The sequence below is a fragment of the Furipterus horrens genome, unplaced genomic scaffold, assembly GCF_987537825.1.
Source record: "Furipterus horrens unplaced genomic scaffold, mFurHor1.1.pri manual_scaffold_7, whole genome shotgun sequence".
In the NCBI taxonomy this organism is placed as follows: domain Eukaryota; kingdom Metazoa; phylum Chordata; class Mammalia; order Chiroptera; family Furipteridae; genus Furipterus; species Furipterus horrens.
In genome coordinates, this window is record NW_028327177.1 from 9,069,964 (window position 1) to 9,085,554 (window position 15,591).

At 38.8% G+C, this 15,591-nt stretch overlaps 1 long non-coding RNA gene across 1 annotated transcript; it reads right to left on the reverse strand.

Annotated features, from left to right (window-relative positions):
• Nucleotides 1–1,257: 1,257 nt before the first annotated feature.
• On the reverse strand, nt 1,258–14,127 carry LOC150003989 (uncharacterized). Its single transcript, XR_016512254.1, has 3 exons — nt 13,927–14,127; nt 2,003–2,075; nt 1,258–1,331 (listed from the first exon to the last, which is right to left on the reverse strand). It is a non-coding gene; the product is annotated as an uncharacterized LOC150003989 (long non-coding RNA).
• Nucleotides 14,128–15,591: the final 1,464 nt, after the last annotated feature.

Genomic DNA, 15,591 nt, shown 5'->3' on the forward strand with positions numbered 1-15,591 from the left:
GGCTAGCCTATAACTCATTTTGACCTGTGGAAGGTGACAGAAATGACAGAATGCAACTTCTGGACTCAGGCTTTAGGAGTCCTTGCATCTTCTGCTTTGGCTCTCCTAGAAAACTTCCCTTGGAGGCAGCCATGAAAGGCGGATGAATTAGCTAACTTGAAATGAGAGGCCATGTAGAGAAAATCAAGAATCTCAGCCACAAGCCAGCTGCCAAACACGTGAGTGAAGTATTTTGCACCTTCCAGTGAATCCAGGCAAAATCAACATGTATTCTCGCAACCGATCCACAGAATGATCAGAAATTTTAAAACTCAGAATTAGATGAAGATCTAACTCAAAAATAATTATGAAAGTGGCTTTGGGGCATAGAGTGAACCTCTCATCAGATTCCTAGAAAGCCCACAAAATTTTTAAGAGTCACATTGTTGAAAATGTTGGCAGTTTGAATTCAAAGAAACAAAGATAGTTCAAGATGGGCTCTCAACTTCTTATGTTCCATAAACAGGCTTCCAAAGAGCTAAACACCTGCAAACATGGGTCATCTGGGGTTTTTTTCTGTTTGTTTGTTTGTTTGGGGGAAACAGTTTTATTGAGATCTAATTTACATACGTTACAATTCACTCATTTAAATGTGCACTACAATAATTTTTATTGCAATTACAAGTTGAAACCATCACTACAGTCAAGTTGGAAAACATTTTCATCACCTCAAGAAAAAAATCCCATCCTTCCCAGCCCTAAACATAAGGCATTTCTTAAGCATTACTGTTTTCCAGGAATACGGAACGTAGGTAAGGTTCAACATAGTCAGTCCTTCCTTCCTTTTGTTCAGTATTAATGAATATAATAAGTTCCTAACAATTAAGAGACAAGTATAAAACTCCTGAATGAGATTAAGCAGGATCTAATTAACAGTCTTTCCAGGACTCTGGGTGGTGTTGTTTCTGTAAAATAAGTTGGACCATCTATTGAAAGGTCGTAGCACAAGTCAGTTGTTTTAGAATTTTAAAGTCTGTGCATATTAAATGGATTCCTGAAATGAAAAAAAAAAAGAAATATTAATATAAAAGTTTGAGTCATATCCTGTGGAACACAAGTCTAGTGGATTCCAAGAGGTTAGTATGAAAAAAAAAAATTTTTTGACTAAGCAGCACTGCTGTAAAAAGAAATAAAAACCACCCTTGTAAAAATAAGCAAAGACTATTTATTTATAGCTTGCTATACAGCAAGGGAGTCAGACACCAACACTTACATTTGGCAGAGTCTGAAGCAAACAGAACCAGGCATTTTGGTCACAGAAAGAGTAGTACTCAATAGGGACACTTGGAGATCTAGGAAAGAAAGGAGGTAGGTATGACATGAGATCAGAATTACACAATGTATGATCAGTAGATTGTAATAATTGGTAAAATAATTTGCCAGTTGATTTGTTTAATATCATTTTCCATTAGGTTCAAGTAGAAATGCCATCAGCTATATCTCCTTATGGCCCCATCTGATGATATTGGAATTGCCCAGAATTTTTATAATGGGATCCAGTGATGGATGGCATATCCAGCCAACAGTAAGACTGAGGACAGTGGCTACTGTTTGGTTTAATTTAAGAATGGCATTAAAATAAATATGTTCTGACCTAACAATTATGCAAGGAGGGGAAAAAAAGAGAGACATTGCTATTATATGTGGTTAATAACCAAGGGTCTATACAAAATGAACAGAAGAATGATGATTAGCAGATAGATTCAAAACAAAACAGGAATCAGACAGAGGTCCTACTCCAGCATCTTGGGCAGAAGCTGTTCAGTGTCTGAAGTCATCTGCTTGTTCTAAACACCAGCTGTATCTACAAGGTCTCTGAGTGTCCTCAATTGGAAGTGCCCTGCTGGAGTAGCCTTCCAATTGTGTGGAACTCTTGAGTTACTTCTTCAGCTGTTAAACACAAATCCAAGCATTGACTCTGGCATTTCACTGCTGCATTTGCTACATTTGTTGTTTACAGTACCTGATAAGGTCCCTTCCAATGAGGTCAAGAGCAGCTGTTTTCCTATGATGTCTCTTCCAATAAATGAAATATCCTATTTGAAGATGATGAAGAAATGGTTTAGGAAAATATCTTGGAAAGGTATCCTAACCCCACTGGTGAAAGAACTGGATATGGTACAAGGGTCCCTTGCAATATTTTTTCCATATAGCCATGCAGTAGAGTGGTGTCTAATACTGGAGTGTAATCCCCAAATACATGGACCTTCTAGTCTCTAATTCATAAAGGAATAATCAATGTGTCCGGAGAGAATGGCCATGAGAGCTAGTGAGAATACTTTTGGTCAAGGGAACTCAAGGGTTTCTGACAGTTTTGTTAATTTTTATTTAAGGATTGCCATTGGTCTTTTCAACCTTTTCAGGAAATTTCAGGTCATAAGGACAGTACAGTTTTTGAGTAGGGAGTAATGTCTCAACAGAATTACATCTTTTGTAATGGTTTCTGTTAATTGTGTACTCCCAATCACTTGATATAAAAGTTGGGGTTCCACGAGTTGAAAACACAAAATGAAGCAGCTTTTTATTGCTCAAAAGGGCTGTAGCTTTTCAGCAAGAAAACACTTCAGCCCACCAAGAAAATGTATATGCAATAACTAAAACATATTCAAGTCCCATAGATGTTGGAAGCTGGATGAAATCCATCTGCACCTGTTCCAAGTGCCATTGAGGCTTTGGGTCCTACCTTGACAGTTTTTCCAGGACTAAGTTGTGGCAGAAATTCAAATGCATGTAGAGTAATGAGAAAGCTCTAGTAGGAAAAAGGGAAGGCTTCAGGTAGGCCCTACCTGGAGTCCATTGGCCTGCAGAAGCTGGAAGCAGGCTCACTAGAAGTGGGTCCTATTATATAATTTGTAAGGAATGCATAGTTGGCTTTCTGTGGTGGTCCTAAGTTAGAAGTAGGGGCAAAAATCAGGGAAGCTGGCAATTATTGACCAGGTCATGATTTGAGGTTGTAGTTGGATTGTTAGACTGGTTGCTATAGAGGATGTGTGTCAGAGTTTTATTTTTATATGTGGTCTTGCCATTGCCTGTTTGTATATTTAGTCTCTTACCATTCACAGAATTTTTTGAAGTTATGATGTCAGCTGCATAGGCGATATTGTCCAACGATTGGTTACTTCTTTAATCAGGGCATGAGTGACCCAAGGATTTCACCAGAATTGTCCACTGAAATGATGAATCTTAGTTCTAGGCTTCTAACGAGACTTCATGTTTGAGCTTGCAATGCCTCTTCAGATCCTGAGCGCAAGGACCAGCTACAAGGCAATCTTAGAGTCCCAATAAGGCTCTGGAAGTTAGGTTCTAGTTCTCAGTGACTCCACATCAAGAAGGGAGAAAAATTGGAAAGCTTATTTTGGAAGCTTAGGTTAGTTTGTAGTCAGATATTGAAGGAGTCTGGAAGAACTGAAACTCTTGTAAGGATGGACCACCCCTGCAAGGGGAGAGAATCCAGTTCAATACAAAAAATAACATTTTTCCACAGTGAAAGAGAAAGCTTGGTTACCAGATAAGACAAAGTTTGCATATGGATCGGTCAACTGCAATTTACAGAGACGTGCATGATAGCTCAAAGACAATGAACAGGATCAGAATCTGATCATTCAGAAGAGCATGCTAGAGTTTCCCATTGAAACACAAAATTTCTCTCTATGGTCTCTCTGCCCCTTCGGGTCAAAGAAAATCTAAAACAAGATTATTCTCGATCACAAAATAAGGCTGGTCTCATTGGATGTGGCCTGGTCATTTGCATAGATGCACCAAGAATGACAATTCACCACATAGGTCTTAGATTTGCTTTGCTGGAAATTCCCATAAAGAATCTCAGATTGGACTTTGCAAAGCCTCTTAAGGATAGGAAGCCAAGCCAAGCGTTCACCATCACTCTTCACCTGCAGTACCCAGGGAAATGGTGGGAATTCCTCTCTTCCTGAGGCCCCCAAAAGAGCTTAAGTTTCCTGAGCCTGCCAGGAACTGACTGACCCTTCTTCACTCACCTGTGAGGCTGGGAACTCTGTGAAGCCAGTTACCAGGCCAGTCTTCCCAAGAGAGACTTTGTAAGCATTGGCCACACCAAGTCAAACTTAGTTCCTAGACGCATCTGGTCATGTGTGATTAAATGAGCATCATTCTCAAATATGACATTATAGGCAAAGCCTTGGTTGCATAACCAATGTTTCCTGTTATGTCCTATTAACAAGGTGGATGGTCTCCTGTTGAATCTATGCAAATAACTACGTTGCCATGAAAATAAGAAGACTCAGTAAGAGTTTCAGAATTGTGGGAAGGTGAGTCAGGGTAGAACAGATGAATGTTTCATTTCTGTTTATAAGAGCACAGTCCGTTAAACTATTATGAGTGATAGATCGCTTAAAAGAAAGCAGTTCCTTATATCCAGAATATAGAATGTTAATGGATCTGCACTATTCCAAACGAAGTTCTTATTCATTTAGTTCATTCAGTCCTATGTAATTAACTCTTGTTCCACTTGAGCTCGGGTCAGTCGTTTCATGAAGACATCTGCTTTCCAGTAGAGGTTTGGAAGTCCAGACTTGGTCCACTGGCATGATTTTATAGTTGTTTAAGCAATGCCATCAGAAGCCGGTACCCAAGAGCACCCAGCACAGTCCTTTCCCACCAGGCTCTAAGATCAGCTTTCTTTGTTGAATATGGAACCCTCTGCCCTCTAACTGATTGCAAGCGACATTGTGGAGGCATCAGGAATAAATAAAGCAAAGCTCACAAACAAGATATCTGTAGATGTCAAAAGACTAAAAATTGCGATTGTTTACTTACTGATATTTTTCAAAAGAGTGTTTGTTACAAGAATAATACAATTAACAAGTGTATCTGGTTGTTTCCATGACATGCACAATAAGGTCAATCTAATACAATTTTATACAAAATATCTATAAACATAAATATTTAAGTATTTTCAAAAAAGGTGGATATTACATCTAGTTTATGAAAATGGAAGAACAAGTCTTCACAGAGAAAACATGTTCAGACATAATACATAAAAATCCTGAGACTCTAGATGTCATATATATTTAGCACATTGTTAGAATATAATGAGAATATATCAAGATTATCAAGTAATGAGGGAGCAGCCAGGTGTCCCAGGAAATGACAGGCAGTGTTTTCCCCAGAAAACACTTTCTAATCATCCTTCCCATCTTCACAACCTCATTCCTCTTTGCTCATTCATCTCAAAGAACATATCCCACCGTAGATTTTTTTAACCTACAAGAATAATAAAATTTTGCACTGTATCTATGAAAAAAAAATTATCAAGTAAATTGATTCAGATTGATTCAGTACATCTGGAATTGGTTTTGAACATCAATAGATTTATGAAACTCCACAGATAAGTGTTGCCAATTCCCAATAGAAAACTACTGGCCTGCAATATACTAGATTCAACTTAAAAAAGTTACAACTAAGTTCATGGTTTAAAAAGTAACTGAAATTGTGACTAATAACACTATACTGCATTTGTCTTATAGGCAAAGCAACACCAGGACTTGAGTAAATAGAAACAAATCATGTTCAGCAAAAACATTGACAATTCTCTAGAACTTTCTCATACAAAATACAAGTGTTTAAATATTTATGTTAGTAACATTTTACCCATACACATTTAATCTAGGACAGGAAGCATTTCTTTTGATTTGAGAATATCTTTAATGCAACTCATCATCGGTAACATAGTAACCCTATTTCTAACATTTCTCTTTTTACAACGTGAAAGAACAAATCTTGGTGATTTTCCAGGGACCCTCTGGGAAATTGCAAAGGCAATTTTAGGTGGGACAAGCCTAATGAAACTTTGAACTTGACAACCATTAGGGCAGCAAGGCCCTCAATTCTATGAGAACTTCCTGCCTTTGAACTTGTTTGCTGCATCTTAGGTACAGACCCAGCCCTTGTACCTAACCACAACCAACATTTCCTGTTTTGACTTTTTTGTTCAGGAGGCTTTTAAAGTGTCAAAATACTCCTCCCACCTCCAGCCTTACCACCATCCCCCTACCCACATTCTGCAGCCATCTCTGCGTTTAAAAGACTTGCCCAACCATTGCTTCCCTGTGACATTTCTGACTTAGTCTCTGGGCATCTTTCTATTATAACACTCCCCCTCTCCTATTGCACTGTATTCTTTTACTGAAGTCTTTCATACTAACATCCAGATTGCTTTTTTTTTTTTTTTCTTTAACAGTAATGACACCATGACTGATGGAGTGATGACTAGCCCTCTGACCCTGCTTTTTTCGCCCAAGCATTAAGGCCATTTTATTAGTTCCTTTTCTGGCTGGGAGATCGGGATTCACACTGGTAAGTGATAACTCCTAACACAGCGTTCCAAGTGTTTGTCTGTTGTAGCATGGTAAAGACTTGGCTTTATTTTCCTTTATTTTTGTCTTTTTTTGAGTGTGGTTGAAGCCCCCGACTCTGTCCCCGGAAGTTATACCTGCGCTTAAGTCTTAAGGTCTTAGTGCCAATAGGTGTTATCGTGGGAGACTGTCAATCTAATCACTGCCCCTCAGATCCCTTCATTCTTGGGTGTGTCCTCCATCAGTATAGTTCTAATTTCACCCCGTTTCTTCAAAATGGCAGAACTTTACTAATGACCACTTACAATTTCAATGGCCTCTTTGGGGACCTTGGCGTCTCCTCCTTTCGTTTCCTTTCCTGAAATGTAGTCCCTCATGGCTCATTCTGAGCGCAGCTGCTGAATGCCCTGACACCAGGATCTAAGCCAAACAATGAACTGCTTGTAGTGTCTGGTCCGAAGCAACAGAGAAGTGTCTCTCCCACAAGAGTGTCTGTTGTTTCTCTCGAAGACCACTTTCCTGCCTCGACAACGTCTGAGACCTATCTTCTCTCATCTCCCACCCTCCCAGCTTCTCCTTTATCCTCCTTCCCACCCTTAAGCTCCTTGAATCCTTTGGTCTCCCGCTTTATCACCTCTAAATACCCCCCTCCTCTGTCCATCCTTGCCAGATCTTTGCTTTTTCTTTCTTACTCCAGCCCTGCACCCGCCTTGTATCACTCAAGATTTCAGCTCCTCTAACACTGTTAGGGCCCCCGAGGGGCTCAGAGACACCGAAAGCAACAGTCTGAGGTGGCAGAAGATATCAGGAAACGGGCTGGGTAACGTTTCCACTCAAAGGGACTTTGGGGACACCAGATGGCTGCTTGATCTCTGCTCTGTCCCCCTCCTGAAATTTAGCCCACAACCTCCATAGGACTGCACATCCTGGCAAAGGACATCTTAAAGGGCTCCTCCACAAATACTGGCAAAGATGCTTCAGCCTCACATTGAGCAAGCTACTTCAATTTGCCCCATCTGCGAGGAATATCATCTCTGTAAAAATGTAAAAGGGAGGCAGGGATGAGAGTCACCTCTTTTATAGGAGGCAGAGTTGTGTATTTTGGGGTTATGCCTAAACTGTGGCTAAAATTTTAAAATTAAAGCTATAAGTTCTCTATCTGTGTCCTTAGTGTGTGTGTGTGTGTGTGTGTGTGTATAATGCATGTGTGATATTTTTCTACCTACAAATTGTATTACCACATTATACTATAAAATTCCTTTAAAAATCACCTTTTATAATGGCTAAGAGATAAATAAGAGGCTCTAATTTTAAATACTCCTGAAATTCTCAGAAATTAAGAAAATTAAATTTCTATATATATATATATACAATGTAAAAGAAAAAGTTTTCTTACATAAAGATACCAAAATGTTTTAAAAATTGAAGCTCACATGAGATAAGTAAATCTTTGGCAAATGAGACTAGTTTGATATTATTGATTTCATAAATACATCTATGTCTTCTGAATTATCAACCTCACAAAAATATACTTTTATTCTAATTAGATATGTTTTTCTTAAATTTATACAGGCTTACTGAAACTCTTTGTTTTATAATCTAGATATATCGTTGCTTTATTCAAACTATAGGCTTGATATATGGCATATTACATTTCAGTATTATTACATCTGACATTTTTTCTGTAAAGAATATGTACCTCTATTTTTATAAATTGGATGTCATATCTGCTCTTCTTTGAAAATAAAATTAATCATCACATTTGTGCTTATTTTGCTTAAAACTCTTTGGCCTGACTCTAAGGGTCACATTTCCTTATCTATTGTATTGTTTTTATAGCAAACTGTCATCAAACTTTTCACTTTTGAAAATTGTCAAACATCCGTTAAGCGTGATCATTTTAAGTCTTCTGTCATCTACAGATAGTTTAGTGTTTTACTCGGATGCTTCGCAAAGAGCACTTGCAGATCAGCAATCAGCCTGAGTGCTTCGTCTTCAACCAGAAACTACAGTCTTGGAGTCCCAGGATCCCGATGGCATTGTTTAACTAACTTTGATTATTAGTAGGCTAAGTCAGGATTTCCAGAACTTCAGTTGAGAAGAAGAAAAATTTATGAGACTGCTAATCCAAGATAGAGTGAGGCAGGTTTGATGGCAGAGGACTGAGTGAACTAATTAAACTAAATGAATATGGACTTTGTTTGGAATAGTACAGATGCATTAATGTTCCATTTTCTGGATATAAGGAACTGCTTTCTATTAAGCAATCTATTACTTATAACAATTTAGCAGACTGTGCTCTTGTAAACAGAAATGAAACATTCATCTGTTCTACCCTGACTCACCTTCCCACAATTCTGAAACTCTTACTGAGTCTTCTTATTTTCACGGCAACGTAGTTATTTGCATAGATTCAACGGGAGACCGTCCACCTTGTTAATAGGACATAACAGGAAACATTGGTTATGCAACCAAGGCTTTGCCTATAATGTCATATTTGAGAATGATGCTCATTTAATCACATATGACCAGATGCGTCTAGGAACTAAGTTTGACTTGGTGTGGCCAATGCTTACAAAGTCTCTCTTGGGAAGACTGGCCTGGTAACTGGCTTCACAGAGTTCCCAGCCTCACAGGTGAGTGAAGAAGGGTCAGTCAGTTCCTGGCAGGCTCAGGAAACTTAAGCTCTTTTGGGGGCCTCAGGAAGAGAGGAATTCCCACCATTTCCCTGGGTACTGCAGGTGAAGAGTGATGGTGAACGCTTGGCTTGGCTTCCTATCCTTAAGAGGTTTTGCAAAGTCCAATCTGAGATTCTTTATGGGAACTTCCAGCAAAGCAAATCTAAGACGTATGTGGCGAATTGTCATTCTTGGTGCATCTATGCAAATGACCAGGCCACATCCAATGAGACCAGCCTTATTTTGTGATCGAGAATAATTTTGTTTTAGATTTTCTTTGACCCAAAGGGGCAGAGAGACCATAGAGAGAAATTTTGTGTTTCAATGGGAAACTCTAGCACACTCTTCTGAATGATCAGATTCTGATCCTATTCATTGTCTTTGAGCCATTTTGCACCTCTCTGTAAATTACAGGTATTTAATTGATATGGAAACTCTGTCTTTTCTGATAAATACTTAATTGACTTCCTCTTCGCTATGGATAAACTAGTTTGGATACCTATTTAAATTGGATCTGGATCTGTTAACATTGCATACATTGTTAACTCTTACAAAATCTTTCAATTCTTTCAATTTCCTTCAATACCTGGCTTCAATCAGTCTACCTTTTCTCCCTTTTCTTGACTTTAAGTCATTGAGATCTGAAACCTGACTGCCCAGAGCCTTACTGGGACTTTGGATTGCTTTGTAATTGGCCCTTTCCCTCAGAATTTGAGGAAATGCTACAGGCTAAAGCCTGAGAACTCATTATAAACCTAAGAAGGACTTATCACTGCAGTAGACCATGGATGGGTCAATTTATCCCTTGGCAGGCTGCTGTCTGGGTCACTAGGAAGTTTGGTGAAATGCTCCGGTCATGTATACCCTCATCAGAGAACTAACTTAGATGCTGGACAGCATAATATGGTGCAAAAAGCTGTGCTCCATAATTAATTGGTTTCATCCGCCAAGCTCTTGAAATTCCCTGGACTAGATAGCCTTAGGGTTCAACTTCAGGCTCTTTACTTTACTACTTCTCTTTGTATTAACATTTTTTTAATTTCTTTTATTTTAGGGATCCTAGTTTTAAGATGCGTGGCCTAATGGACACTGAAACGACTGGCCTTTGCCAACACACAAAACGTAGGGTTCACTGGTCCTCTAGGGACATCACGGAGAAATGCTGATGATTCAGCATCTCTTGTGTGACATATTTCTTATCTCCACACTGTTCAAGGGCAGTCTCTCTGAGCCTGCCTTGGACAAGAAGAGGGACTTACAAAGCTGATTAAACTTCGTGCTGGACACAACTGTGGGTGACTCTGTTGAGGACCACCAAGCCCTCAACTCCGTGTGAACTTCCTGCACTTGAACTTGTTTGCTCCATGTCAGCTCCAGAATTTCAGCGCCACATACGTAATCACACACCAACTTTGCTGCCTCTGCTTTTCCCTTCGTGCCATATTTGGTACAGTTTAAGGACCCCTCCCACGTACCGGCTTCAGCATTACCCCTCTCTTCCACGTCCCCTAGGCACCTGGCCCAGGCCTCTGCATCGGAAACTTCGCTGGCCCACACCTTGCCTGAAACTTGTCCGGCTCAGGCTTTGAGCATCTCCCTGTTGCAGAACTCTTGCTTATAGTGTCTTTCCTTGCTCACCTCTAGATTTAAGTTGTTTTCCTTGACAATACAATAGATATTTGATTTTTGAAAGGTAAAATATAGAAAGGTGTCAAGAAGTCTGAACACTTCACTCAGTAGGATTATGGATTGCTTGGAAACAATATTTTGTATCTATTTAAACAATACAATAATACATATCTTTAAAAGTAGACATACAGCAGTAATATGATTATAAAGAACTTGAGCTCTTTTAAGTGAAAATCTTTGTTCTCTTAAATTATCAAGGATATGACAAGGTTGACACAAAATGTAGAAAAGTATTCTGATAAGACCTTGAGTAGTTGTCTTCTAGATAGAGTAATCTAAAGGTAAAGAGAAATCTTTTACAAGCTTTTATTAAAAACCAATAATCCAAGGGAAAAAAGTCATTTTTAATAGAAAAAAAAATTAAGTTCCAGTTTTGAAACTAAAGCTCTTATTTAAAATCTAGTAAGTAAATTATTAAACCTAAGCCAATTTTGACTATAAGAAATAAAATTTCTTTTCCATGAACTATTTACAACTTTCTCTGTCAAGGAAGGTCTTTTATGTACTTTTCTCTTTCTCAGCTGGAGAATCTAATCATTTCACTTCAGAACAAAACTGTTCTCATCTTCCTTAACAAAATACACCCTGCTCCCTTGGCACGTGCAATTTTTCTCTCCGCTGCTATTGCTCCTATTAAAGTCTAATTCACATATATATCAATTATAATTTTGTAACTACAGTAACTTCGGTTGCACAGAGAACACCAGGAGGTGGTATTAAGAAACATTATGCACTGGATACTTGTGGAAGTAGCAAGACAGGTCTTACTCGAGCTACTACAGGAGGGAAAAGAGACTTTTTAGTAAGCAACTGAGCTCAATTTCCAGTCCAGCAAAGACAGCTGGACACACACAGCCAAGGAACAGAGTGAGGGGTCAGCGGATGGAAAATTACTAAGAAGAACTTGATTCCATATCAAGGATGTGGGGGTTCTTGCTAAACTGGCTTAACAGGACTTTAACAGGCCAGGGTCTTAGATATTCAAGGCAAGGGATGAGTAGCTTGATCAAATATGACGGGGTGGCATTCTTAGGATTATTTGCTAAAACTGAGTTTAGCAGCCTGAAGTCAAGACCTAGTCTACAGCAGGGCTCATAAGAGCCTGACTGAAGTTTGGTCAAGGAGGAAGTCTCTGTCAGTAGAAAATTGTAAACTATCTTCATACATCAGTATTTTCTAGCAGACTAGCAGAGCTTATAAATATCTGTCTCAGAACTTTCTGTAGCTACAAATATCCCTTATAGTATAACTTCTTAATGTGGCAGAAATGAACATGTCCCTTAACAGATCCAAATATATAGCCTCTCTGTAGAACATAAAAGTAGGAAGTAAAAAGTATGAAAAAGGAAATGATATTTAGTAATCAATGCTTTGGCATTTTATCTTACTTAGATATGTTCTAAGTATCTGACTAATTAACTCAATTTAGCATCAGTCCAAGGTTTTAAGTTACCAAAGAATTTTTAAAACTATCTTCAAGTTAACATACTATAAACATAATTACTTTTTAAATAAAATTTGTCAAAATGAGACAACTGCAGTAGAACAACAATTTAAAAACACGAAAATAAATAAAATGTGTCAGAAAAATGATATTTGACAAAATACAAATTTACATTTTTGGTATCTTAAAAATATAATAACTGAAATGACAGCTTATTACATCATCAAACTATCATAAGTTGGGAAAGAATGTGTCCAAGTAGAATAAAAACATATGTTTGTATTACACCTAATGATGATAACTCAGAAGATATAGCTGTTTTTATTACATCAATAATATTAGTTTCATTTGCCAAAATTTACTCAATTATGTGAACTTGAATTCTTAGAACCTTTAAGTTAGTGCCTATAAGAATATTTTCAGCACACTAAAAGTATTGGAAGTTTAATTTTTCATATCTGGAAGTCTTAGGAATATTGCGTCTGCCTAAGGCCTTATTTAACTCTAAGTCAATTAGAATAGTGCTATTTAAAAATGTTTATAGCGTCGGCCTGCGAACCAAGTGTCGCTGGTTCGATTCCCAGTCAGGGCACATGACCAGGTTGCATGCCAGGTCCCCAGTTGGGCGTGCGTGAGAGGCAACCACACATTGAGGTTTCTCTCCCTCTCTTTCTCCTTTCCCCTCTCTCTAAAAAAAAAAAAAAAAAAAGGTAAATAAATAAATAAAATTTTTAAAAAATGTTTATAATTTATAAGATCGAATACAGCTCAGCCATAAAAAAGAAGGAAATCTTTTCTTTTGCCACAGCATGGGTGGACCTGGAGTGTATTGTGCCAAGTGAAATAAGCCAGTCAGAGAAAGACAAATACCACATGATTTCACTTAAGTGTGAAATCTAATGAACAAAATAAACAAACAAAATAGAAACAGACTCAGAGAGGACAGACGGACAGCTGTCAGAGAGGAGAGGGCAGGAGGGCTGGGTGAAAAGGGGGAAGGGATTAAGCAAAACAAAAAAGAGGCAAACAAACAAGAAACCCTCTCCTAGACAGACAAATCTATGATCATTACCAAAGGAGATGGGGGAAGGCAGGTAGGAGAAGGTGAAGTGAGGACGTAAATGGTGAAGAGAAGAGACATGACCTGGGTGGTGAGCACACAACGCAATATGCAGCAATATACAAATGATGTATTATAGGCTTGTATGCCTTAAGCCTATATCATTTTATTAACCAATGTAACTCCAATAAATTCAATGTAAACAGTTTTTGCAATCTAATTTAGTAATACCATCTGACAATAGGAAAATATTACATACCCAAGACACATAAATATACATAGAGGCAAAGAACTTATAGCTTCAATTCTAAAATTTTAGCCCATAGGTCTGGCATAAATCCAGAAATACAAAATTCACTTTTCTTATAAAAAGAATTCTTGTCTCCCTAAAGGATATAAGTTCTTGATTGATTTGAGTTCAAAATAGGGAAAAGTAGATAAACAAAAAGTAAAAAGTAACAAACTTGATTTTCTGTCATCTTTTACCCAACAGGGGTAGGATATCTGTAAGCCATTTAATTCACTTATAGAGATTACCAAAAGATCAGACTATAAAACAAAAACAAACAAATAAAAAATCTTGGACCAGATATCAACTAAGTATTACAAAAAAGTCAAAATCAAATTCTTACCATGCTACCAACAGACAAGAGGCTGGCACATAGGACCAGAATCAGAGCTTACCTTTAGATCCCTGAGTTATCAGTCAAAAAGGGGAACACAAAAATCTCCAAGTGGCCTTACTACCTGACTGAAGCAGACTAGAATCTGAAGGCAAGTTATGATCCTGAGTCTTGGCACCAAAGTGTCAAAGACAAAAACAAAAACAAAACAAAACAAAAACAGACAAGTTAAGAGACCAATATCATTGAGACTGTTGCAGTAGGGAGCTCACCCCAATATGAACATCTTCAGTAATGTTCAGCTTTTTATAGGGAGCAGTGATGAAAATATGCAGATTGGTGGTTTGCAGTGTGGTTATTGCAAGCTGCTGTGGCAAGTGCATTAGTCATTTAAACAGGAAGTGGTTTTGAGCTACCTTAAGTGTGCTGGAATTTCAATTGCAAATGAAATCAATCATGAGACAAAGAACAGGAAGCAGAAGTGTCGATGTTTTGCTTTGTGGACAGATTCAGGCAAAGGGGGGAAATTTGTTTAGTTTTGTCAGTTTCAAGCAGAAGTAACAACAAAACTAACGATCTTATCTAGTCTAGTTTCTAGTCTTCTAGCCCTGAATGTAGGGTAAGTCTTGTTTGCTTCCCCAGCCCAGCTGGCTCTTCTGCATGGAATGAACTTACTTTTCATGCCCACTGCAACCTCTTTATATGTCGCCTCTCTTCCTCCCACTTCCTACCTCTATCCACATCTCTCATTTGGTCAAGATGCTGGTCCACTACCTTCCTAAATGGTCTTCTTCCTTCCAGTCTTTTCTCACAATCCGATCTCCACAGAGCAGTCGGAGAGAACTAAAACGAAAGTCTGACTTGGTTACTCATCTGTTCAAAATGTTTACTCTCTCCCTATTGCCCTTCAAAACTAGTGTGCACTGCACAGCATAGCATCCCAGCTCTCATGCTCAAGCTCGCTTCTTTCTTTTGTCAGCCTTTTGTAGACTCTGCAGTCTAGCTCTGTTGAACTGAAACTGGAAAAGTCAGCATTTGTGCTGCCTGTCACTACCAGAACCAATAAGTAGAGACAAGGATTAAATCTTTATGGGTGCTTGATTCAGATGCTGGCAATCTGAGAAGACAGTGAGCTCTGTACCCTAAAAACCATCTTAACATCTCAAGCCAAACTTTTTAAGAAGTAAAGAGTAGGTAAGGGGTTCGGTAAAAGGATAATAAGGTAAGAGTTTCAGTCCAGCAGTGATTTTCCTCATCGTCATCGGCAGCCGTCCGTCTCGAGAGACGATGGCGTAGCTTCCTGAGAGTCTATCTGCACCGCCGAGAATGGCTGTGCAGTCCGACTCGGGAGTGACAATCCCTGCCGCACTTGTTACAGGTGAAGGCAAATGGCTGTTGTTGCTGCTGCTGACGCTGCTTCCGCCTCGATCTTTTCTGGACCGCCTCCTCGTTGCGCGCAGCCTCTGCGTGTGACGTACCTTGCCTGACCGCGAGCCTCCAGGCTAGGCGGTCGTCTGCTTGAACTTCCCATGTGTTGAGATTGATGGAGCATTGTGTCATATCCTTTTTGCAGATGTCTTTGAACCGCAGTTTTGGGCGCCCTGTCATCCTCTGGCCTTCTGCTAGCTCACCGTAGAGGAGGTCTTTGGGAATACGGCCTGCATCCATGTAGCTTCACTGGAGAGGACACTCCAGTGTCATCAGTGATTTTCCTACTCTTTCTATA